The sequence below is a fragment of the Thalassophryne amazonica genome, chromosome 1 (genome assembly GCF_902500255.1).
Source record: "Thalassophryne amazonica chromosome 1, fThaAma1.1, whole genome shotgun sequence".
NCBI classification, from domain to species: Eukaryota; Metazoa; Chordata; class Actinopteri; order Batrachoidiformes; family Batrachoididae; genus Thalassophryne; species Thalassophryne amazonica.
The window spans coordinates 57,302,505-57,328,259 of NC_047103.1; positions in this window are offsets into that span (position 1 = coordinate 57,302,505).

The window sequence follows — 25,755 nt, forward strand, 5'->3', positions numbered from 1 at the left end:
GCAGAACAATGACCCTAAACACACAACCAAGATATTAAAGGAGTGGCTTTAGGACAACTCTGTGAACTTTCTTGAGTGGCCCAGCCAGAGCCCAGACCTAAATCTGACTGAACATATCTGGAGAGATCTGAAAATGCCTGAGCATCGATGCTCCCCTCCCAACCTGTTGGAGCTTGTGAGGTGCTGCAAAGATGAATGGGCAAAATGCCCAGTGATAGGTGCGCTATGCTTGCGGCATCATATTCAAGAATACTTGAGGCTGTAATTCCTGCCAAAGGTGCATCAACAAAGTATTAAGGAAAGGGTGTGACTACTTACACTCAACAAAAATATGAACGCAACACTTTTGGTTTTGGCCGGCATGTTTGGGATGCTCTGGACCGGCGTATACGACAGCGTGTACCAGTTCCTGCCAATATCCAACAACTTCACACAGCCATTGAAGAGGAGTGGACCAACATTCCTCAGGCAACAATTGACAACCTGATCAACTCTATGCGAAGGAGATGTGTTGCACTGCATGAGGTAAATGGTGGTCACACCAGATACTGACTGGTATCCCCCCCAATAAAACAAAACTGCACCTTTCAGAGTGGCCTTTTATTGTGGGCAGTCTAAGGCACACCTGTGCACTAATCATGGTGTCTAATCAGCATCTTGATATGGCACACCTGTGAGGTGGGATGGATTATCTCAGCAAAGGAGAAGTGCTCACTATCACAGATTTAGACTGGTTTGTGAACAATATTTGAGGGAAATGGTGATATTGTGTATGTGGAAAAAGTTTTAGATCTTTGAGTTCATCTCATACAAAATGGGAGCAAAACCAAAAGTGTTGCGTTTATATTTTTGTTGAGTGTATATACATGTGATTTCTTAGTTTTGTGTTTTTAATAAATTTGAAAATAAATAAATAAAAATAAAAATTGAAAAACTTTTTTCATGTCATCATTATGGAGTGTTGTGAGGGAAAAAAATAACTTACTCAATTTTGGAATAAGAGTGTAACAAAAAGTAAAGCGCTATGAATGCGTTCCAGATGCACTGTAGATTTGATATGTCTTGATATGTTTTATTTGTGGAATGTGTCACAGAAGACCATATGTGTCCTTGTGTGTGGGATACTACATTTACCTAGTCTGTGCAACACACACAGTCTGTAGGCTGTGTTTTTGCTCTTTGGGTAGCAAATGCAGAAGTGAGTCATCCCATGAATAAAAGTTTCTAAGTTGTTCCTGTGTTTCTGTGTAGGCTCTCAGTTGTCCAGGTGGGTTCCATAGTAGAGAAGCTTGAATCTTCGACTGGACTGGGTTGCTTGACGCGAGGACGTTTCGCTTCAAACGAGGCCAAGATCAACAACTTGCTCAGTGACTCCAATACATACGAACGTCTGAAGAGAGACCCCATGAGCAGCTATAAGAAGAAAATCATTAGCTACCTCCAAAACCTGGAGAAAGAGGGACTCATCGACAGGCAGACATACTACAGACTGTACCCTGGGGACGCCACTCCGTGCATCTATGGACTGCCCAAAATCCACAAACAGGACGTGCCACTCAGGCCTATTGTATGTAGCACAGATTCCATCAAGTACAATTTGGCCAAGCACCTCAAGTGGATTTTGGCTCCTCTAGTGGGTAACTCAGACCACCATGTGGAGAACACACAAGATTTTGTGAACAAGATCAAGGACCTACAGCTGGAGGCAGATGAAACTATGGTGTCATTTGATGTGACATCGTTGTTCACCTGCATCCCCACTGCTGAAGCCATCTCAGCTGTGAGGCAGAGACTGCTGGAGGATGTGTCTCTACTTGAAAGGACCAAACTCACACCAGACCACATCTGCCAACTCTTGGAGATCTGTCTCAACACCACATATGTCCTGTTTAGGGGAATTACTACAGGCAGATTCATGGTTGTGCGATGGGGTCTCCGGTATCCCCCATTGTGGCCAATCTGTACATGGAGCGAGTGGAGAAGACAGCTTTGACGTCTTTCACGGGCATCTCTCCCAGTCACTGGTTCAGATATGTTGATGACACATGGGTTAAAATCAAGCAACAGGAAGTTGAAGACTTTACAGAACACATCAACTCGGTGGACGCCAACATCAAGTTCACATGTGTGGATGCCAGAAACAACCATTTAGCCTTCTTGTACTGTGATGTTACGATTGGAGAGAACAGGCAGCTCCAGACAGGAGTTTACAGAAAACCAACTCACACTGACCAATATCTGCTCTTTGGCTCAAACCACCCCCTTGAACACAAGCTCTGGGTGATCAGAACGCTTCAACACAGAGCCCTACAGGTGCCCACAACTGCAGAGGGAAGGGCTAAAGAACAATAATGTGTCCGGAAAGCCCTCACGGTATGTGGGTACCCACGATGGTCCCTGAACAAAGTGCAGAAGTCCCAGAGAACAAAGAGACCAGATAGACAGGAGATGGAGACAAGAAGAAGAGGAGTGTCTCTCCCTTATTTAGCAGGAGTAGGGGAAAAACTACAGAGGATCTTCAGACAGCCCAAAATCCCAGTTTACTTTAAACCAGTTAACACCTTGAGACAGAAATTAGTTCACCCTAAGGACATGATCCCTAGTTACAAACAGAGCAATGTAGTGTATTCTATCAGATGTCAGGAAAACTGTAACGAACACTACATAGGTGAGACTAAGAATCCTTTACACAAAAGACTATACCAGCACCGCAGAGAGGGCGCCAGTGGACCTCAGTCTGCAGTTCATCTCCACCTTAAAGACATGAACCACACGTTTGAGGACAAGGAAGTTAAAATATTAGCCAGAGAGAAGAAATGGTTTGAGAGAGGGGTCAAGGAGGCATTCTTTGTGAAACGTTTGAAACCCAGCCTTAACCGGGGAGGGGGTCTGAGACACGCTTTGTCCCGTTTACAATGGGGTACTCAGGTCAAAGGAGTTTCAGTCTTTTGTTCATGGTAATGAGTCATTCACATCATCAGGAGAGTCATCAAGGGAGCCTTCAAGAAAGGCATCCATTCCATCATTAGGAGGGACAGCTGCCCTGTCATTAGGAGAGTGCTAACTAGAGCACAATAGTTGCTAATTAGAGCTATTGTTTAGTCACTAGCCTATAGCAGTCTGCCTCTCAGTAGGAGGGGTCTGGTTAGGTTTAAAACTCCAGCTTTTGTTGGCTTCTGTTCATTCGTCTCTACAAGAGTCAGACAGAAGTCAGACTTCCAGAGCAAGAATTTTAACTGAGGAAGCTTCTGCGATTTGAAGCGAAACGTCCTCATGTCAAGCAATCCAGTCCAGTCGAAGACTCAAGCTTCTCTACTTCTTCCTGTGTTCAAACAGGTAATTTCACTGATTAGGTCATCCACCTGCCTGAAGAGTTGCACCCACCTCAAGGTGAGTGACACCTCCTTTCCTTTTTACGGGGCAGATATAAAACAAGTCATTTCAACCAAAACGACTTGGGAGGCAAGTTAATCATTATACTACTGAGTAGACATAAGATGATCTCAAATCCTGTTTTCTCAAATCCTGTTTTCAGAAAAGGCAGGGGCAGAACCTACCCCCAGGCAGGGGACAGGGAACAACTGATGGCAATGGTGTGGAGGAGAGAGTATCAAGTGAGTGAGCTGTAAACAGTGAGGTGAATGAGAAGTTTAACATTTTAAGGGACTTGCGAGTTTGTTGTTAGGTTTAATATGTCTGATACAATGGTGGGCACAGTTCCTCTAATCTGCTAACCGCTAATTAGCGAAGCAAACTTTTTTTTAGCATATTAGCTTTTCAGGTAACTTCGAAAACCATCAGCAGACCAATTAGCTTCCGCTAAATTTAGTTTCGCTTACTTTTAGTCCCTAATGTTTTTGTTTGTTTTTTTTGCTGGCATAGTAAGTAAAGCCAAATGATCAAAAATGTTTGTGAACCCTAAAAATCACACGTTAGTTCCTGTCTGTTATATGTTTTGCATGTTTTTTTCTTTTGTTTTTTTTTTTTTTTTTTGCTGGCATAGTAAGTAAAGCCAAACGATCAAAAATGTTTGTGAACCATAAAAATCACACGTTAGTTCCTGTCTGTTATATTTTTTGCAGCAGTCAGGAAGCTGTAAGATGCTGAGGTCAACCCAACCTCAGCAGAAGAGACCTGCCTGCCTGGCTGCTACAAAGAAAAGAAAAAAAAGTCATTTACATTCAACATACAGTGTCCCAGACATGTGGCAAAAGGCATAAAAAGCAAGCAGGTTTGACTCATGGTTTAATTTAAAAACCAAACTAATTCTGTCTATTTTATTGATTTTAACATCAACTCTGTCATTTTTACAAACTGAAAATATCACACATATCTTTTAGTTTTAAATTAATGCACTAATGCACTAAGGTTTGAGCATCTGTGAGTTTTAATGCTCCAACCTTCAGAATAGTTCTATATAGTATGCTGCAGTGACATTTAATGTACATAATAATGATGATTAAATGTATTATCTGCCACATAAAGATAATTTCTAAATGAAGAGCAAATACCTGAACTTCAACCTGTATTTAAGGCAACTACTTTTCTATCACAATCTGAGCCCAACCCAGGGAAACACTTGCTGTTTCCATGAATAGGCTGTAGCGGATAGTCTTAACAACACTTCACTTTTCTGCATTTTATCATGTAACAGCCTTATTCCAAATGGAGTAATTAATTTTTCCCTCAAAATTCTACTCATGACACCCCATAATGACAACATATCTATCTATCTATCTATCTATCTATCTATCTATCTATCTATCTATCTATCTATCTATCTATCTATCTATCTATCTATCTATCTATCTATCTATCTATCTATCTATCTATCCAGTGCTTAATTTGTAAAGTGGGAGGTCCTGGAGCACAGAGGATGGGTGGCTCCGGTGCAGAAAAAAAAAGAAGGGGGGGGGGGGGGCTTGTGAACAACGCTGTGCGCCACACCGAAAATAAACTGGGCATGTATTGTAGGCCTAATAACACTAGTCACACAAAATCTGGATAGAGTACAAATTCCTGTTTAATGATGTACAGTGGTCCCTCGTTTATCGTGGGAGTTACGTTCTCCACGTGCACACCAGGCGCGACGCGAGCGACTGCAGCCACAGGTTGCCATGTAATCCCAATGTAAGGACGCATTTTGGGCCAAACCGCGCAGCGCGACGCGAGTGAAGCGATTTTGAGCGTTTTGCGCATTTGTGGCGCGATATTGCGTCGCGTCACATCGTGTTGCCCTCCTCCCCAAGTTGAAAAATCTGAACTTTTTCATCTCTTCGCGCTGCGATGACCAATCAGGGACTGAATATGTAGTGACGTGGAGATGTCTGGAGTTTGACTGAAGATGTGAACATGTCCTGTATCTGGTAGCAGCCTGTGAGCAGGACTTATGTCTCTTTTGTCCTTTATTTCACAATTATGACAGAGTTTTTGGAGCGAGCAGCAGCACCACAGCAGGGGGAGCGGCGTTTCTTTTTCTTTCTTTTTTTTACGTGCGTGCGCGAGGGAATCATCCATGGAGATTATTTTACTTATTAACTACACAGATGTATAATAAAGCAAATGGTGACTGATTTCTAAAGACAATTATGACAGACTTTTTTTGGGGAAAGAGTGAGGGGCAGCCTCACAGCAAGCCGCGGAGTTTCTTTCTTTCTTTTTTTTTTTTTACGTGTGCGCGCGAGCGAATCATCTGTGTGGAGAATATTTTATTGATTAACTACACAGATGTATAATAAAACAAATGGTGACTGGTTTCTAAACACAATTATGACAGAATTTTTTGGGGGAGGAGCGAGCTACAGCAAGCAGCAGAGTTTCTTTTGTTTTTTTATTGTTTACATGTGCGCGCGTGAACGGGACAGTTGGTCCTCAAACTGGGTCCCACAGAGGTGGAAGGACCGCTGAAAGCGGCCGTCATCCAGACGCAGCTCCTGCAGCAAATAATGATACTCTCTGTATTGGGAGCTTTTCACAACAACTCGCTCTGTGTGAAAGGTCCGTCATGTTAACTTGACTGACAACCGGAGCCGGCGAGCGGAATGGAAGCTCCTCCTATTTGATGACGCACCGGGGCGAATTTTCGCAGCGAAAGTCCACCCAAGCAGAGCGACACACCGGGCGAAGGAGGCGCGTCCATCACCACGCGAACCCCGCAAATTTGTAGTGTCTGATCGCGCCCGGTGTGAACGCGGCATAACCCGCGATAAACGAAATCCGCGAAGTAGCGCTATTTTTACACTTTTTATAGATGTTTTAAGGCTGTAAAACCCCTCACTACACACTTTTCTCAAACAGGCATTAACATTTTCTCACTTTTCTCTCTTGTGTAAACACTCTCTTTTTTCTTCTGTGCGAGAAGATTATAAACAGACACACGCAGAACACAATGCGCAGCTCTCCCTTCACTCACTGCCTCCGGGGGTACGGATGCGGGACTCGCAAAGAATCCAAGCCCTCTCTTGGTGGCCACGGAGCTCTGTGGCTATGGTCAACATTTGGATCAAAACAGCGAGCGTAGCCTCTGGACCTGTTGCCAGATTTGGCGCAATTCCGCACAGCAGACAGGAGGGCGGCAGTGTGATTGGCAGTGAGAGCAATCGCGGTGATTTTTTTAAAAATATTTTGTTAGTCAAGAGAGGTGGCGGATCACGGATCCAGTATAAATAGCTGGCGGAGCCAACGTCAGAGGTTCCGGAGCACACGTCTGAGGTTCTGGAGCGCGCTCCGGCTTGCTCTCCCTCAAATTAAGCCCTCTATCTATCTATCTATCTATCTATCTATCTATCTATCTATCTATCTGTCTGTCTGTCTGTCTGTCTGTCTGTCTGTCTGTCTGTCTGTCTATCTATCTATCTATCTATCTATCTATCTATCTATCTATCTATCTATCTATCTATCTATCTATCTATCTATCTATCTATCTATCCACCAATTACAAAACGTCCAGGCCAAAGTTTAAAGATAAGGAGAACAAATACTTTAATGGGTAATGCTTTATTTGTGAGAAAATGGGCCATAAAGCAAGAGACTGCCATAGCAAGAAAAGAAAACCCATTGAAAAGTGGCCTGTCCACAAAACAAAGGTGGCCACCATTACAGACACTGGACAAGATGTTTTCAGTGATAAAAACAGACATAAAACTGGGAAGGAAGAAGAAGACACTTTTGTGCTCAAAGTGAGTGAATAGCAACCTCATAGTGAGCAGCAGCGAGGTCTACTGGTGGACAGCGGTGCCTCGGCCCACATTATGACTGACGACAGAGCCTTCATCAGATTCGATGAGACTTTCCGGCCAAAGAACCACATCATGCACCTGGCGGATCGGACACGGATCACTGGCAGTGTCATGAAGAGAGGGAATGTGCAGATTCAGCTGACCGACTGCAATGGGAGAGTGGTGAGTGTAAAGCTCACAGACGCCCTTCTGATCCCAGGATACCCACAGAACATCCAGTCTGTGGATGCAGCAGCTTCTAAAGGAGCAAGATTCAACTTTGAGAAGAATAACAACAAAATGTTCCTTCCTAATGGCACAATGTGTAAAATGAAGGTAAAGGACAGACTGTACTATCTGGACATTGTGACAGAGAAAGGTGTAAGCCATGAAGACTCCTGAAGCGTATCTTTTGATCTGAAAACTTGGCATGAGATAATGGGTCATTGCAACTTTGGTGATATTGTAAAACTTGAAGCAGTTGTTAATGGCATGAAAATCAAAGATAAAACAGGCAGACCTGACCAATGTGTAACATGTCTACAGGGTACATTTTCCCAAAGTAGAAATAGAGAAAGTGATGTAAGAGCTAAAGAGCCGTTAGAGCTGGTACATACAGACCTGGGCGGGCCTATTGCCCCAGAGTCATTTGAGGGGTACAAATATGCTATCACTTTTACAGATAATTTTTCTGGAGTTATCTATGTGTATTTCCTCAGAAACAAGAGCAAGGCAGTTGAAGCCACCAAACAGTTTTTGGCTGACACATTAAATTATGGTAAAGTCAAACGTCTGAGGTCAGACAATGAGACAGAATTTGTGTCAGAGGAGTACCAGGCATTACTGAGAGACAATGCTATTAAACATGAGAGGTCAGCACCCTACTCCCCCCATCAAAATGGGACTGTGGAGAGGAACTGGCACACAATATTCTAAATGGTCCGATGCATGCTGATCGAGTCAGGTCTACCCAAAGAGTTATGGCCTTATGCAGCCAGGACAGCTACAGTTATAAGGAACAGGTCTTACTGCAAGAGAACAGGAGAAACACCCTATTTCCTTTTTACAGGAAAAAGACCAGATTTGTCAAAAATGAAAAAGTTTGGTTCAGAGTGTATGGTGTATGAGCAAAACAAGAAAAAGCTTGATCAAGTGGCAAAAATGGACTTTTTGTTGGTTTTGATCGTCATTCACCTGCTCTCATGGTTTATTTTCCAGAGACAAACAAGGTTCAAAAACACAGACTGGTCCACTTCCTTTCAAAGAGCGTGACTGAGAGCCAAACACAGACTGATGCAGACCAACCAGAGGACCACTACGTGGAGTGGGTAACTACACCTGGTGACGCTAGTCAGCCAGTGATTAAACAGAACAGAGAGACACTGACACTGAGGAAGACTCGGACAGAGACAGTGACACACATCTAGCTACTGACACACAGACTCCACGTAGCACAGGAAGAGTTATAAAGAAACCTAAATACCTGGAGGACTATGAATGTGCAGTGCAGAGTAATGAGTTAACTACTGACTACTGTTACAGAGCCACAGTTGGAGTGCCACAGACCTATAAGGAGGCTACGGAATCGCCAAAATCAGAAAAGTGGCAAAGTGCAATGAAAGATGAAATGGCATCTTTTAAAGAGAATAAGACCTTCACACTTGTACTATTACCAGAGGGTAGACAGACAGTGGGGGGAAGGTGGGTGTATGCTTTGAAAGAGGATGATAAAGGGAATGAGACATACAAAGCAAGGTATGTTGCAAAGGGATACAGTCAGGTAGAGGGACTTGACTATTCTGAGACATTTTTTCCAACTGCAAACCTAACGTCACTACGTGTGCTGATGCAGCTGGCTGCACAGCATGACCTGACACTAAACCAGATGGACGTTAAGGCAGCACACTTGCATGCACCTACTGACTGCGAAATATTCATGGACCAACCCCAGGGTTTCCAGGTTAAACCAAAGAATGGTGTGCAACTTGTGTGCAAGCGAAATGAATCCATTTATGGACTTATACAGTCTGGCAGAAATTGGAATATGATGCTCCATACAGTTTTGGTTGAAAAGGAGTTTGTGCAGAGCCAAGTTGACCATTGCATCTACACTAAACTGTCTGACAAAGGAAAAGTGATGTTGTTAGTGTGGGTCGATGATATACTTGTGGCTGCAAGCAACGAAGTGTGTTTAAGTGAGGTCAAAGAGGAACTAAAAAGTAAATTCAAAACGAAAGATCTCGGACAGCTCACTCATTTTACTGGGATTGATTTCACACAAAAACAGGGTACTATCAAAATGAATCAGCCCAGATACATCAAGAAAATACTGGAAAGGTTTGGCATGGCTGAGTGTAAGGCCAGAGCCACTCCTAGTGAAATCAAATGTAATCTGACTCCAGAAGGGGACCGAACTGATCAAAGAAGTACAGAGGTATGTTGGGCAGCCTCATCTACATCATGACCTTTACTAGGCCTGATATCAGTTGGATTGTCTGTAGATTGTCTCAGTATTTGTCCAATCCCAGAGAGAAACACATGACTGCTTTAAAGCATGTTTACAGATATTTACAAGGGACGAAGAACTAGAGCTGATGGGATACTCCGACGATAATGTCTTATCTTACAGTATTCGCCCAATCGTGATTGTGCATTTGATGTTGGTTTGCATGATGTTTTTGCATCTAAACTACGTTTTTTACACCACCTTTTAACCCCTTAACGCCCGAATTTATATAGCTGTATATAAAAAAAATGTTTTGTGTGTGTTTTTGCCTTTAAGTAGATGGTAAATAATGTTGAGATTATTAATTTCACTTTTGCACAAAAGCTAGATAGTAATATTGGGTATACTGGTAATGACTTTATGTTATAATGTTATAATAATAATGATGGTATGTTGCAAATTTGCGACAACGGGCATACAGGTCAATTTGGTAAGTTGCATATTTCAGTCAGAGATTGTAGCATATATGCGACGATGGGCGTTAAGGGGTTAAGGCTGTATTGTGGCGTATGTTTGAGACATTTAACGGCGTCATGTTTAATTACTGCGAAAACACTGCAGTGGATCAAAACAGACAAACTTCAGAAGCATTTTGAACGAAAGCCTGTTAACGACGATGAAACAGTTTTTGAACAAAATGCTGCTTGTTGGCTGTAAGATGGTGTTAGTTTGACACAGTTCTCTGGGTGTGATGAGCCAAACAGAACCGCTTTAGATCACAGCCCCTCCGCGGGGTGCAAACCCAAAAAATATCAACCTTTTTTTTCCCTCTCATGTGGAAACTGGAAGTGAACTTACAAGCGTGCTCATTGGTCGGTTGTGGTTGGGCGTATATGCACGCGTATTTACTTTATTGAACCAACGATTTGGCGTATAGCCACTCCGTTTTTCGTAATGGGCCTTGATTTTTCAGCCTGTGTTTTTGTAGGTGTTTTTTGGTTCAACTATTGACTCTTGACAAAAAGACTTTCACTGGGTGCAGTACATATTCAATTTGAATGTTAAACCATTCATGACCTAAACAACTCTACAATATAAGAGTACTGGGCAAGCAAAAAAAGAAGAAAAAAAAAATCACAATAAAAAATAACTTACTCAGATAATGATCATGTATACCTCTGTAGTCATCTGCTCCATGCTTCACACTTCACACCATGTGTAATGACATTTTAGCCTCATCAGTCATTACTATGAATGTTTAACCCTTTTGCTTATATTGTATAGCTGTTTATCTCATGACAGTTTTAAAGTTCCAAAAAATAACTAAATATGGGATTCATTGAAATATTTTTTGTCTTGAGTGAAACGTTTAACCTAATAACATCAAAAAACTTTTATTTTTTTTTTGGGGGGGGGGGGTGAGTGTAAAAATAAATGGTTAGCTATGAACCATGACAACAAGCACTACAAGAAGAAACAAACTTGCTTCAAAGTCACAATTGAATCTTAATCCTGCGTCATTTCCATACACTATGGTATAATGTCTTTCTGGGCCATCAGGGGAAACACTTCTAAATGTAGACTTGAGTAAGCAAATGTCACCTTTATTGACCTTTAAAAACCATCTTCACCTCGACAGTCTACAAATGGTTCAATAGTCCCTCTGCGATTTTGTCTCTTTAAGGGAAAAATCAATAACTGGTTTCCACACAACATTTATCTTGCTGTTTATATTTGCGTAATCAGCAACAGAAAAATCACTGACACTGTGATCAACTCTCGTAGGTCCTACTCAGTAATAGCGCTGTGCGCTAATGCTAATCTGTTATTTCAAGTGCTCTGGCATTTTCTGCTGCACAGTGACTATTAATTGGCCAAGCTACCCAAATCCTTGCTTATTGAAGCTGCAGCTTCAGTCCACTGTGTCTTCATCATTTCTTAAAGTGCCTACTTCATAATTACAATATTCGCATTACATATTTATGATAATTTTAAGCACCCATTATTAGGTTCTCTATATTCCAATAGGGGCAAACATGAGAAATGCCACAACTCACAATGGCATGGGCAGAGAATAATATATATATATATTACTTATTCTGCCACTAGATGATGAAATAGCTATATTTTCAAGATCAAAACAAAGCTTGGCCTCTCTGCTGCTCCTCCCTAATGGCTCTCCATTAGGGGTGCAACATAAACTGGGATGAAAAAAAAAAATCACACAAGATTTTGTGGGATAATGTCATGTTCAGTTGTTTGTCTTTATGTGATCATGCAACCCCAATTCCAATGAAGTTGGGATGTTGTGTGAAATGTAAATAAAAACAGAATACAATGATTTGCAAATCCTCTTCAACCTATGTTCAGTTGGATACACCACAAAGACAAGATATTTAATGTTCAAACTGATCAACTTCATTGTTTTTGTGCAAATATTTGCTCATTTGGAAATGGATGCCTGCAACACGTTTCAAAAAAGCTGGGACAGTGGTATGTTTATCACTGTGTTACATCATCTTTCCTTCTAACAACACTCAATAAGCATTTGGGAACTGAGGACACTAATTGTGTGTCATTATTGGGTATAAAAGGAGCATCCCCAAAAGACTCAGCCGTTCACAAGCAAAGATGGGGCAAGCATCATCACTTTGTGAGACAACTGCATGAAAAAATAGTCCAACAGTTTAAGAACAATGTTTCTCAACGTTCAGTTGCAAGGAATTTAGGGATTTCATCATCTACAGTCCATAATATAATCAGAAGATTCAGAGAATCTGGAGAAATTTCTACATGTACAGTAGTGTTCAGAATAATAGTAGTGCTATGTGACTAAAAAGACTAATCCAGGTTGTGAGTATATTTCTTATTGTTACATGGGAAACAAGGTACCAGTAGATTCAGTAGATTCTCACAAATCCAACAAGACCAAGCATTCATGATATGCACACTCTTAAGGCTATGAAATTGGGCTATTAGTAAAAAAAGTAGAAAAGGGGATGTTCAAAATAATAGTAGCATCTGCTGTTGACGCTAGAAACTCAAAACTGTTATGTTCAAACTGCTTTTTTAGCAATCCTGTGAATCACTAAACTATTATTTAGTTGTATAACCACAGTTTTTCATGATTTCTTCACATCTGCGAGGCATTAATTTTGTTGGTTTGGAACCAGGATTTTGCTTGTTTACTAGTGTGCATGGGGTCATTGTCTTGTTGACACACCCATTTCAAGGGCATGTCTTCTTCAGCATAAGGTAACATGACCTCTTCAAGTATTTTGACATATCCAAACTGATCCATGATACCTGGTATGCGATATATAGGCCCAACATCATAGTAGGAGAAACATGCCCATATCATGATGCTTGCACCACCATGCTTCACTGTCTTCACTGTGAACTGTGGCTTGAATTCAGAGTTTGGGGGTCCTCTCACAAACTGTCTGCGGCCCTTGGACCCAAAAAGAACAATTTTACTCTCATCAGTCCACAAAATATTCCTCCATTTCTCTTTAGGCCAGTTGATGTATTCTTTGGCAAATTGTAACCTCTTCTGCACATGTCTTTTATTTAACAGATGGACTTTGCGGGGGATTCTTGCAAATAAATTAGCTTCACACAGGTGTCTTTTAACTGTCACAGCACTTACAGGTAACTCCAGACTGTCTTTGGTCATCCTGGAGCTGATCAATGTGTGAGCCTTTGCGATTCTGGTTATTCTTCTATCCATTTTGATGGTTGTTTTCTATTTTCTTCCACGTGTCTCTGTTTTTTTGTCCATTTTAAAGCATTGGAGATCATCATAGATGAACAGCCTATATGTTTTTGCACCTGCGTATAAGTTTCCCCCTCTCCAATCAACTTTTTAATCAAACTACGCTGTTCTTCTGAACAATGTCTTGAACGTCCCATTTTCCACAGGCTTTCAAAGAGAAAAGCATGTTCAACAGGTGCTGGCTTCATCCTTAAATAGGGAACACCTGATTCACACCTGTTTGTTCAACAAAATTGATGAACTCACTGACTGTATGCCACACTACTATTATTGTGAACAAGTCCTTTTCTACTTTATTTTTTTTACTGATAGCCCAATTTCATAGCCTTAAGAGTGTGCATATCATGAATGCTTGGTCTTGTTGGATTTGTGAGAACCTACTTAATCTACTGGTACCTGGGTTCCCATGGAATAATAAGAAATATACTCAAAACCTGGATTAATCTTTTTAGTCACATAGCACTACTATTATTCTGAACACTACTGTAAGTGGCAAGACCGAAAACCAACATCAAATGGCCGTGACTGTTGGGAAAGTGTAGTGACACGGACACACAACAGGGGGCGTAAATGAACGGACAATGGATAAGCCAAAAACAACAATTTACTGTTGTGAATGTGCACAATGACATACAAACAATCACATATTTTGAAGACAGTCAATGTACAAAGGTGATGTGTGGACAGGCTCAAGGATAGACGTCTGTCAGACTGGACAGACGTCTGAAGACGTCTGTCCAGAGAAGAGCCGGGTCCCACACGATTTCCACTGCCAATGGATCTGGAACACACCGAAGCCGCCAAGTCCTGAATCCCCAGGTGGCCACCGTCTCCAGCTGTCAGACCTGGTACTGCTGGCAGGAATCAGAAACAGTTAATGGTGGGTGTGTGTGCACACACCCAGCAAAACAGTCAGCAAGCAGTTCCCTTTTAGTGGAAAGAACACTTCCACCTCCTGATTTCACTATGTCCAAAGTTTGTGCAGATCCCAAATTACACTCAACCACTGCAGGAGTGAGGAGCGGGAACGCCAACTCCTCCCAACTTCTACAACCTCAGCTTCAAGCTGCAAGTGTAACGGGTTACGTCTGCAAACTCAGAATTGACAGTTTAACAGCTCTCCAAGCCTAGATGCAAAGAACGTTACAACTAAACTTGCTGCAAACTAAATATGTGCGAACTGCACCAGACGGCTGAGTCCTTTTACCTGAAAGGTTTGACGATTTCTCGGCAGGGAGGTGGAGTTACTGCCTGGCTTATATGGGATGTGGTGATGAGTGACAGCTGTCAGGTGGTAATGAGTGGCAGCTGTCATTCCCGGCTGCGCCCTCTCGTGCCTGAAGCCTGCCATTCAGGCAGGACGCCCTCTGGTGGTGGGCCAGAAGTACCTACTCTTCAGTGGCCCACACAACAGTGACCTTTGATCCCTCAGGTGGCACTTCATTAGAAACGTACATCATTGTGTAAAGGATCTTACCACGTGGGATCAGAAAAGAGGAAAAAGACCATCCAGATTGTTTCCAGTGTAAAGTTCAAAAGCCAGCATCTGTGATGGTATGGGGGTGTGTTAGTGTCCATGGCATGGGCAACTTATACATTTGTGATGGCACCATCAATGCTGAAAGGTACATCCAGGTTTTGGAGCAACACATGCTGCCATCCAAGCAACGTCTTTTTCAGGGACGTCCCTGCTTATTTCATCAAGACAATGCCAAGCCACATTCTGCACGTGTTACAACAGCGTGGCTTCGTAGTAGAAGTGTGTGGCTACTAGACTGGCCTGGCTGCAGTCAAGACCTGTCACCCTTTGAAAATGTGTGGCACATTATGAAGCACAAAATATGACAACGGAGACCCCGGACTGTTGAACAACTGAAGTCGTACATCAAGCAAGAATGGGAAAGAATACCACCTACAAAGATTCAACAATTAGTGTCCTCAGTTCCCAAACGCTTACTGAGTGTTGTTAGAAGGAAAGATGACGCATTGCACATTGCTCTAAAACCCATTATTTTCAATGAGAAGCATCACGTTTTTGACGCGCCGTGAAAAAAAGTTAGCGCGACACTCTGCTGGGAGAGCGCACTGCCCCTTGTCATCAGGCCACTGCGGTCAAATTCAACGCTGCATGCTGACATAGCTTTGCACGTCCAATAGAAATGCGGCATCAAAACACAGAAGATAACAGAGTGCAGAAATGTGTGTGCACTGCAGTTTTCTGAAGATAATTCTTAGATTTTTTTTTTTTTTTTACCTCAAGATTAATTTGATTACTGTACATTTTGAAGTTAAAAAACATTTCTCTTGTGGGTATGTCCAGTCATTATGTCTGTGCATTTATTTGTCTCTGCACTGTTTAGGGCCCTGTCCCACTGGCGTTTAGAAGGATTTGCGTATGGATTGCACACAAAATTGGCCCATATTCACCAAACATCCGCAATATCCGTGTAACATGCCTGTATGAGTTGGCCGTCATCCGAACACGCCGATCATCCGCAGAGGCACATATGTCCGCAGCCAGGATTTTTGAGCTGTTCAAAAATCTGAATGCGGATGACATCCGCCTTACATACTCCATACTCAATTCATACACAATACGTACTCACTCTATGCACTGTATATCTGCCGTTAACCGCTGATTCTCAAACAAGCGCAGCAAGCTTTGTCAGATCCTTCCCACATCCTCTATCCTGAGTATGAAGTCTTACCATCTGGTAGGCGATACAGAGTCCCTCAGTGCAAATTGAATCGCTTTAAAAACTCATTTGTGCCCACATCAATTAGAGTCTTAAATATGGTTCCTGGGATAGGTAGCAGGATTGTGCATTAATGACATGGTGGCATTGTAATTTTAGTGTTATTTATTCACTGTTAGTATTTTTCTTAACCATATGTGGGAGATAGCTCTGCAATGTATGGGGGGTATGTGTTTTTAGGGATATGTACAATATGCATGAATTATTTATGGGAGACCGCTTTGTAATACGGGTATGTGCAATTTGGATATGTGTATTAGGGATGTGCAATATGTATGATTGATGTTTGTATTAAGTTATGTAATATGTATGAGTCATGTAATTATGTCATGGCAGTTTTACTTTTTACTTGTGCAGCTCTTGGAGTCTAAGACAAATTTCCCGGAAGGGACAATAAAGTGTATCGTATTGTATCGTATCATATCGTATATCCGCGACTGACAGGGATTTGCGGCTTGGCAGCCGACCGGGACAGTGTGTAAAACAGATATATTGCGTGCCCATCATGTCCACATCACAAACTAAAATATGTTGTAGCGAATGCATACAGATTGGTCACGAATAAAGCATTTTTATTACATCTGCTTTGCAGCTGATTTGTGGACAATCTGTGAATGCATAACAAACACGTCATGTAAACCCAAAGTGTGGCAGAAAGCGACATACCTACCAGTCAGTGCCAGTCCGGCTGTGTAAATCCACAAAGACGTAATAGCTGCTGCAATCCAGGACTTTTATTTAACACCAACAAAAGGAAGAGTTGCTGTTTAGCCACAACTCACTCAAAAAAAACAAAAAAAAAACACCGGTCTCACACCCCAAGTGGCTTCCCTCCTCCCGCTCCCCAAACTCATGAACAGTTAACCCTCGCATGACAACACTCTGTGATCAACTTGTCCAAGTCCAGCAAATGCTCCAGAGGCTGTATTGTTGGTGTGAATAGTGATGCCAACGGCCTGAGTGTGCTTCTTTTATGACTGCAATGCAGATGCCGTGCACGCGCACCACATGCGCTTAGCATTCATAATACACCCGTAATACTGCTGTGATAATCTCAGTGTGTCGGATCAGTTTCCTCACTACATGTGTTATATAACTGTGATTGTTCATCATATATTTGCTATATATTATTAATATATCTATAATTCATACTGGGACATTTGTCATTTTTGGCCATTTTTTTTGCGGATGACAACGAACGCCCGCAATTTGTATACTCAATTCATGCACAATTAATCCGCTCCCCAGTGGGACAGGGCCCTTATGTGTTTGTAGTTCATGTCTGTGGTCCCTGTGGTGTTCTGTCACGTCTGAGTCTTATGTCTGTGTGTTGTGTATGTCCTCCTGATTCGTGTTTGAGTCTGGTGTGTGTCTCCATCCCTGGTTCGGGTCTGTGTTCTATGTGGATGTATGTGTGTTCTTCCATTCTGTCTCTGTCGTGTCTGTGCTGTGGGTGTCTTGTCTGTGATGTTCGCTCCAATGGCGTGTGTGAGTCAGTCTGTGGCATTAGCCCCCCTTAGTCCTTCACGTCTTTGTGTTCCTGTGTTAGGTTGGGCATAGTTGTCTACCGTTTTCACTCCAGTCTCTTTTGAGTTCTGTGTGTATTTGCTACATATATTTGTTGACTCAATTTTTAGGTTTTGCACAGTTTAGTATTTGATTCATGATTTTGTTGTTATCAGTTTTCATGGTGTCTTTTAGTTTCACGGTTGTTTTCCATTTCATTTTTTGTGTTTGATCATTGCAACTATTGTCTATTAGTTCAGTTTATTTTTAAGCCACAGCTTTTCCTCTGTTCATTTTCTGGTTGATTGTATTAGTTACACACATTTGTTTGTCTCCTCTGTGGTCACCATCGTCAGTATATTTGGTGTCATTATTCTCCGCTGTGCTTCCGCCCTCTGTTAGGTCTGCTCATCTGCCACCAGCTAAATATCCTTTTGACCTTTGTCAAATCATGTTGTGTGTGCAAACATCATCTTCTTGTATGTTACTTCACATAATTTTGCGCACTCAAGTGGACCAATCCCAAATGAGCATTCATGAAGACAAACATGCTAAATGGACAATATGCATGATTTTGCACATTTGACAAATGTAATCGTCATTGCGCACTTTTTGTAGCTCAGCATATGTGTGTTTGCAAGTATAATGGGTTTGCGCACATTTTTACACATGCAAACCTTTAATAAATCAGGCGCCAAAATTGCTGTGACTGCTACTTAATGTGTGAAATCTCATTTAGGACACCCTTAACCTCTGTCTCCATATTTCATGACATACATGTTGTGAAAGTGTAGTGACACAGACCCACAACAGGGGGCGCAAATGAACGGACAATAGAAGAAGTCAAATATGAACACTTTACTGTTGTGAATGCCACAACTACACACAGCAGATTATAGAATGAATACAGAGTCAATCAATCAAGGTGTCGTGTGGGCAAGCTCGACGATAGGAGACGTCCATCTGGAGAAGAACCGGAACCACACGATTTCCTCCGCCACCGAACCAGGACAATACTGGAGCCGCCAAGTTCCGAATACCCCAGGTGGCCACCGTCTCCGCGTGTCGGAACTGGTACTGCTGGCGAAGAGCAAAAACAGTCAGGTGTGGGTGTGTGTACACCCCGTAACAAGTATGGTGGTTATTCCACCTCCACCTCTCATCTACACTCGTGCAGCTACTGTCAATCACTTAACTGGCGGGATGCAGGGCAGAGCAGTCGCGGCATACGCCGGTTCTTCAGGAAAACAGCTGCAACAACGTATTCACTGAAACAACGTTAGTAATACTCAGGCTGAGAACGTTACCTCCTTGGTAGAACGATATCTTGGCGACGTGGTGGAGGTGTCGTCCTGCTTTTATTAGGGGTGAGGAGCAGATGATTGGTGACAGCTGTCATAGCCGATGAGTGACAGCTGTCACCCCGGCCGCTCTTGTGGGGCGGCAGCGCCCTCTCGTGCCTGAAGCCCGCACTTCAGGCAGGGCGCCCTCTGGTGGTGGGCCAGCAGTACCTCCTCTTCTGGCGGCTCACACAACAGGACCCCCCCCCCTCAACGGGCGCCTCCTGGCGCCCGACCAGGCTTGTCCGGGTGGCGACGGTAAAAATCGGCCAGGAGGGCCGGGTCCAGGATGAAGCTCCTCTTCACCCAGGAGCGTTCTTCGGGTCCATACCCCTCCCAGTCCACCAAATACTGGAAACAGCCAGCTAGACAGCCACACCTCCTGCCTGGGCTGATATGCGGGGGCCGGGGATCGTCGGCGGTCTGGATGGGTCTTCGCCCTCGTCCGGGCCCTCAACAAGGCCGAACGGGTGGTGCGCCACACCCGACGGCATCTCCGCAGGTGGGCCTGGACCGAGGGCACACCGACCTCTCCCTCCACCACAGGAAACAAAGGGGGCTGGTACCCCAGACACACCTCGAATGGGGAGAGGACGGTGGCAGAGGACACTTGGCTGTTATGCGCATACTCGATCCAGGCCAGGTGTTCACTCCAAGCCATCGGGTGTGCGGATGTCGTACAGCGCAGGGCCTGCTCCAGCTCTTGGTTAGCCTGTTCTGCCTGTCCGTTGGTCTGTGGGTGATACCCAGACGAGAGGCTCACAGTGGCCCCCAGCTTCCGGCAGAAACTCCTCCAAACCTGCGAGGAAAACTGGGGACCACGATCTGAGACAATGTCTGTTGGTATCCCATGCAGACGTACGACATGGTGGACCAGGAGGTCCGCTGTCTCCTGGGCCGACGGGAGCTTTGGGAGGGCCATGAAGTGGGCCACCTTGGAGAACCGGTCCACTATCGTGAGGATGGTGGTGTACCCCCGGGACGGCGGGAGGCCCGTGACGAAATCCAGACCGTTGTGGGACCAGGGGCGATGAGGCACAGGAAGTGGCTGAAGGAGTCCCTGTGCCTTTTGGTGGTCCGCCTTGCCCCTGGCGCAGGTGGTGCAAGCCTGGATGTATTCCCGGACGTCAGCCTCCAGGGACGCCCACCAGAAGCGCTGCCGGACCACTGCCATGGTCCTTCGCACCCCTGGGTGGCAGGAGAGCTTGGAACCGTGACAGAAGTCCAGGACGGCAGCCCTGGCCTCTGGTGGGACGTACAGTTTGTTCTTTGGCCCTGTTCCGGGGTCCGGGCTCCGTGCCAGGGCCTCCCGGACAGTCTTCTCCACGTCCCAAGTAAGGGTGGCCACGATAGCGGACTCCGGTATGATGGGTTCCGGTGGATCCGACAGCTCGGTTTTGACTTCATTTTCATGCACCCGGGACAAGGCATCTGACCTCTGGTTCTTGGTCCTGGGGCGGTAGGTGATCCGGAAGTCAAAACAGCCGAAGAACAGTGACCAGCGGGCTTGCCTGGGGTTCAGCCGCCTGGCGGTCCTGATATACTCCAGGTTCTGGTGGTCAGTAAAAACCATGAATGGCACTGACGCTCCCTCCAACAGATGTCTCCACTCCTCAAGAGCCTCTTTCACCGCAAGGAGTTCTCGATTGCCCACGTCATAGTTCCGTTCTGCTGGGGTCAACCTGCGGGAAAAATAGGCACACGGGTGAAGAACCTTATCATTCTCTCCGCTCTGGGATAGCACGGCTCCTATCCCTGAGTCAGAGGCATCCACTTCAACCACAAACTGGCGACTGGGATCGGGCTGCACCAAGACGGGTGCAGTCGAGAAGCACTGTTTCAACTCCCTGAACGCGGCATCGCACCGATCCGACCAGGTGAAGGGAATCCTTGGTGAGGTCAGGGCTGTCAGGGGGCTAACTACCTGACTATAGCCCTTAATGAACCTCCTGTAAAAATTTGCGAAGCCGAGGAACTGTTGCAGCTTCCTACGGCTCGTAGGTTGGGGCCAGTCTCTCACCGCCACGACCTTGGCCGGATCCGGGGCGACGGAGTTGGAGGAGATGATAAACCCCAGGAAGGACAAAGAGGTGCGGTGAAACTCACACTTCTCGCCCTTCACAAACAGCCGATTCTCCAACAACCGCTGCAGGACCTGACGTACAAGTCGGACATGAGTCTCAGGGTCCGGAGAAAAAATGAGTATATCGTCCAGATATACGAAGACGAATCGGTGCAGGAAGTCCCGCAAGACATCATTTATCAAAGCTTGGAACGTTGCGGGGGCATTAGTGAGGCCGAACGGCATGACCAGGTACTCAAAATGACCTAACGGGGTGTTGAATGCCGTCTTCCACTCGTCTCCCTTCCGGACCCGAACCAGGTGATATGCGTTCCTAAGATCCAGCTTTGTGAATATTTTGGCTCCATGCAGGGGGGTGAACACCGAATCTAACAAAGGCAACAGGTATCGGTTGCGAACCGTGATCTCGTTCAGCCCCCGATAATCAATGCATGGATGAAGACCGCCATCTTTCTTGCCCACAAAAAAGAAACCCGCTCCCATGGGGGAGGTGGAGTTCCAGATCAGCCTGGCAGCTAAGGAGTCCCGGATGTAGGTCTCCATCGATTCGCGCTCAGGTCGTGAGAGGTTGTACAGCCTGCTGGACGGGAACTCCACGCCTGGAATCAAATCGATGGCACAATCGTACGGATGGTGTGGGGGAAGGGTGAGTGCCAGATCCTTGCTGAACACGTCAGCAAGATCGTGGTACTTAACCGGCACCGCCGACAGATTGGGAGGGACTTTGACCTGCTCCTTAGCCTGGGAACCGGGAGGAACCGAGGATCCTAAACACACCTGATGGCAGGTCTCACTCCACTGAACCACCACCCCGTACGGCCAATCAATCCGGGGATTGTGTTTTAACATCCATGGGAACCCCAGAATCACACGGGAGGTAGAGGGAGTCACAAAAAACTCTATCTCCTCCCGATGATTCCCTGACACCACCAGAGTTACTGGTAGTGTCTTGTGTGTGATTAAAGGGAGTAGGGTGCCATCCAGTGCTCGCACCTGCAATGGCGAAGGAAGCGCCACCAGAGGGAGCCCTACCTCCCTGGCCCATCTGCTGTCTAGCAGATTCCCTTCTGACCCTGTGTCTACCAGTGCTGGGGCCTGAAGGGTTAAATCCCCGCTAAGGATTGTAACTGGGAGTCGTGTGGAAATACGAGGGCTGTCAATAAAGTAAGGGTCCTTTTTATTTTTTTCAAGAACTATATGGATTTCATTCATATGTTTTTACGTCAGACATGCTTGAACCCTCGTGCGCATGCGTGAGTTTTTCCACGCCTGTCGGTGACGTCATGCGCCTGTGAGCACTCCTTGTGGGAGGAGTCGTCCAGCCCCTCATCGGAATTCCTTTGTCTGAGAAGTTGCTGAGAGACTGGCGCGTTGTTTGATCAAAATTTTTTCTAAACCTGTGAGACACATCAAAGTGGACACGGTTCGAAAAATTAAGCTGGTTTTCAGTGAAAATTTTAACGGCTGATGAGAGATTTTGAGGTGATTCTGTCGCTTTAAGGACTTCCCACGGTGCGAGACGTCATTCAGCGCTCTCAGGCGCCGTCGTCAGCCTGTTCAAGCTGAAAACCTCCACATTTCAGGTTCTATTGATCCAGGACGTCGTGAGAGAACAGAGAAGTTTCAGAAGAAGTCAGTTTCAGCATTTTATCCGGATATTCCACTGTTAAAGGAGATTTTTTTAGTGAAAGACGTGTGGACGGGTCCGCGCGTCGGGACGCAGCCACCGCGACGCTCCGCCACAGGAAAAACACCTCTGTTGAAAGCCTTAAAGACAAGTTGGAACATGTCCTGCCTGTTAAACAATTTCTCATATACTCACTCCACTGAAAGCCATCAAAAGCCGCCTGGATTTTACAAATGGTTATCAACACGGAGGTGTTTTTCCTGTGCCGCCGCACCACGTCGGCTGCGTCCCGATGCGCGGATCCGTCCACACGTCTTTCATTAAAAAAATCTCCTTTAACAGTGGAATATCCGGATAAAATGCTGAAACCGACTTCTTCTGAAACTTCTCTGTTCTCTCACAACGTCCTGGATCAATAGAGCCTGAAATGTGGAGGTTTTCAGCTTGAACAGGCTGACGACGGCGGCTGAGAGCGCTGAGCGACGTCTCGCACCGTGGGAAGTCCTTAAAGCGACAGAATCACCTCAAAATCTCTCATCAGCCGTTAAAATTTTCACTGAAAACCAGCTTAATTTTTCGTACCGTGTCCACTTCAATGTGTCTCACAGGTTTAGAAAAAATTTTGATCAAACAACGCGCCAGTCTCTCAGCAACTTCTCAGACAAAGGAATTCCGACGAGGGGCTGGACGACTCCTCCCACAAGGAGTGCTCACAGGCGAATGACGTCACCGACAGGCGTGGAAAAACTCACGCATGCGCACGAGGGTTCAAGCATGTCTGACGTAAAAACATATGAATGAAATCCATATAGTTTTTGAAAAAAATAAAAAGGACCCTTACTTTATTGACAGCCCTCGTATGTGTGTGTCCCACGTGAATGTCTTGGCCCACCCTAAGCCCAGTTTCTAGGGGCGGGCGTTGGTGTTTAACCGTTCGGGGCAGTCTCTCAATTGATGCTCAATTGAGCCGCAGACAAAGCACTCCCCGCGGGGGAGCCTCCTCTGTCTGTACGGTGGTCTGAATGTGGCCCTGCTCATGTCCATAGCTTCGTCAGCAGGGGGAGCTGTAGCCACACGGAACGTAGAGGCCGTGGAACGTGGGAAGGGCGGACCTTTTTCAGACCCAGAAGGAAGAGGGACGGCGCGTGCCCGGCCACGCCCCTCGTCTCGTTCCCGACGGCGTTCCTCCAACCGATTGTCTAACCGTATAACGAGGTCGATAAGCCCATCTAATTCCCGCGGTTCGTCCTTGGCCACCAGGTGCTCCTTCAGGACTGACAACAGTCCGTTTACGAAGGCGGCGCAGAGCGCAGTATTCCAGCCGGACCTCGCAGCCGCAATGTGGAAGTTGACTGCATAAGCGGCTGCGCTCCGGCGTCCCTGTCTCATTGACAGCAGCACAGTTGAAGCGGTCTCTCCCCTGTTAGGGTGGTCAAACACGGTTTTGAACTCCCTCACAAACCCAGTGTACGTATGAAGGAGCCGTGAATTTTGCTCCCAAAGCGCCGTAGCCCAAGCGCGTGCCTCTCCTCGAAGCAGGTTAATCACATAAGCTACTTATGTGATTAACATGACATGACGGGACGTTCTGCAAAGATGAGCGAACACTGCATAAGAAAGTCCGCGCACGTCTCCACACAACGTCCGTACGGCTCTGGGGGGCTTATGTATGCTTCAGGGGATGGTGGGAGGGGTCGTTGAATGACCAGTGGAACGTTTATATCCTGCACAGGGTCGGCAGGAGGAGGAGCTGCAGCAGCGCCCTGAGCGCTCGCTGCCACCTCTGCGGAGAGAGCCTCCACCCTGCGGTTCAGGAGGATGTTTTGCTCGGTCATCTGATCCAACCGAGCAGTAAAGGCGGTGAGGATGTGCTGCAACTCACCAATCACGTCTCCTGCAGACACCTGTGCACCCTGCTCTCCCATTGGCTGTTCAACTGCTGGGTGACGCCCCTCGGAGTCCATGACGCTGGCCGAGATATCCTGTTGTGAAAGTGTAGTGACACGGACCCACAACAGGGGGCGCAAATGAACGGACAATAGAAGAAGTCAAATATGAACACTTTACTGTTGTGAATGCCACAACTACACACAGCAAATTATAGAATGAATACAGAGTCAATCAATCAAGGTGTCGTGTGGGCAGGCTCGACGATAGGAGATGTCCGTCTGGAGAAGAACCGGAACCACACGATTTCTTCCGCCACCGAACCAGGAGAATACTGGAGCCGCCAAGTTCCGAATACCCCAGGTGGCCACCGTCTCTGTGTGTCGGATCTGGTACTGCTGGCGAAGAGCAAAAACAGTCAGGTGTGGGTGTGTGTACACCTCGTAACAAGTATGGTGGTTATTCCACCTCCACCTCTCATCTACACTCGTGCAGCTACTGTCAATCACTTAACTGGCGGGATGCAGGGCAGAGCAGTCGCGGCACATGCCGGTTCTTCAGGAAAACAGCTGCAACAACGTATTCACTGAAACAACGTTAGTAGTGATAACACTCAGGCTGAGAACGTTACCTCCTTGGTAGAATGATATCTCGGCAACGTGGTGGAGGTGTTGTCCTGCTTTTATTAGGGGTGAGGAGCAGATGATTGGTGACAGCTGTCATAGCCGATGAGTGACAGCTGTCACCCCGGCCGCTCTTGTGGGGCGGCAGCGCCCTCTCGTGCCTGAAGCCCGCACTTCAGGCAGGGCGCCCTCTGGTGGTGGGCCAGCAGTACCTCCTCTTCTGGCGGCCCACACAACAATACAGTGATGAAAATAAGTATTTGAACACGATTTTGCAAGTTCTCCCACTTAGAAATCATGGAGGTGTCTGAAATTTTCATCTTAGGTGCATGTCCACTGTGAGAGACATAATCTAAAAAAAAAAAAAAAAAAAAAAAAAAAATCCGGAAATCACAATGTATGATTTTTTAATAATTTATTTGTATGTTACTGCTGCAAATAAGTATTTGATCCCCTACCAATCAGCAAGAATTCTGGCTCTCACAGACCTGTTTA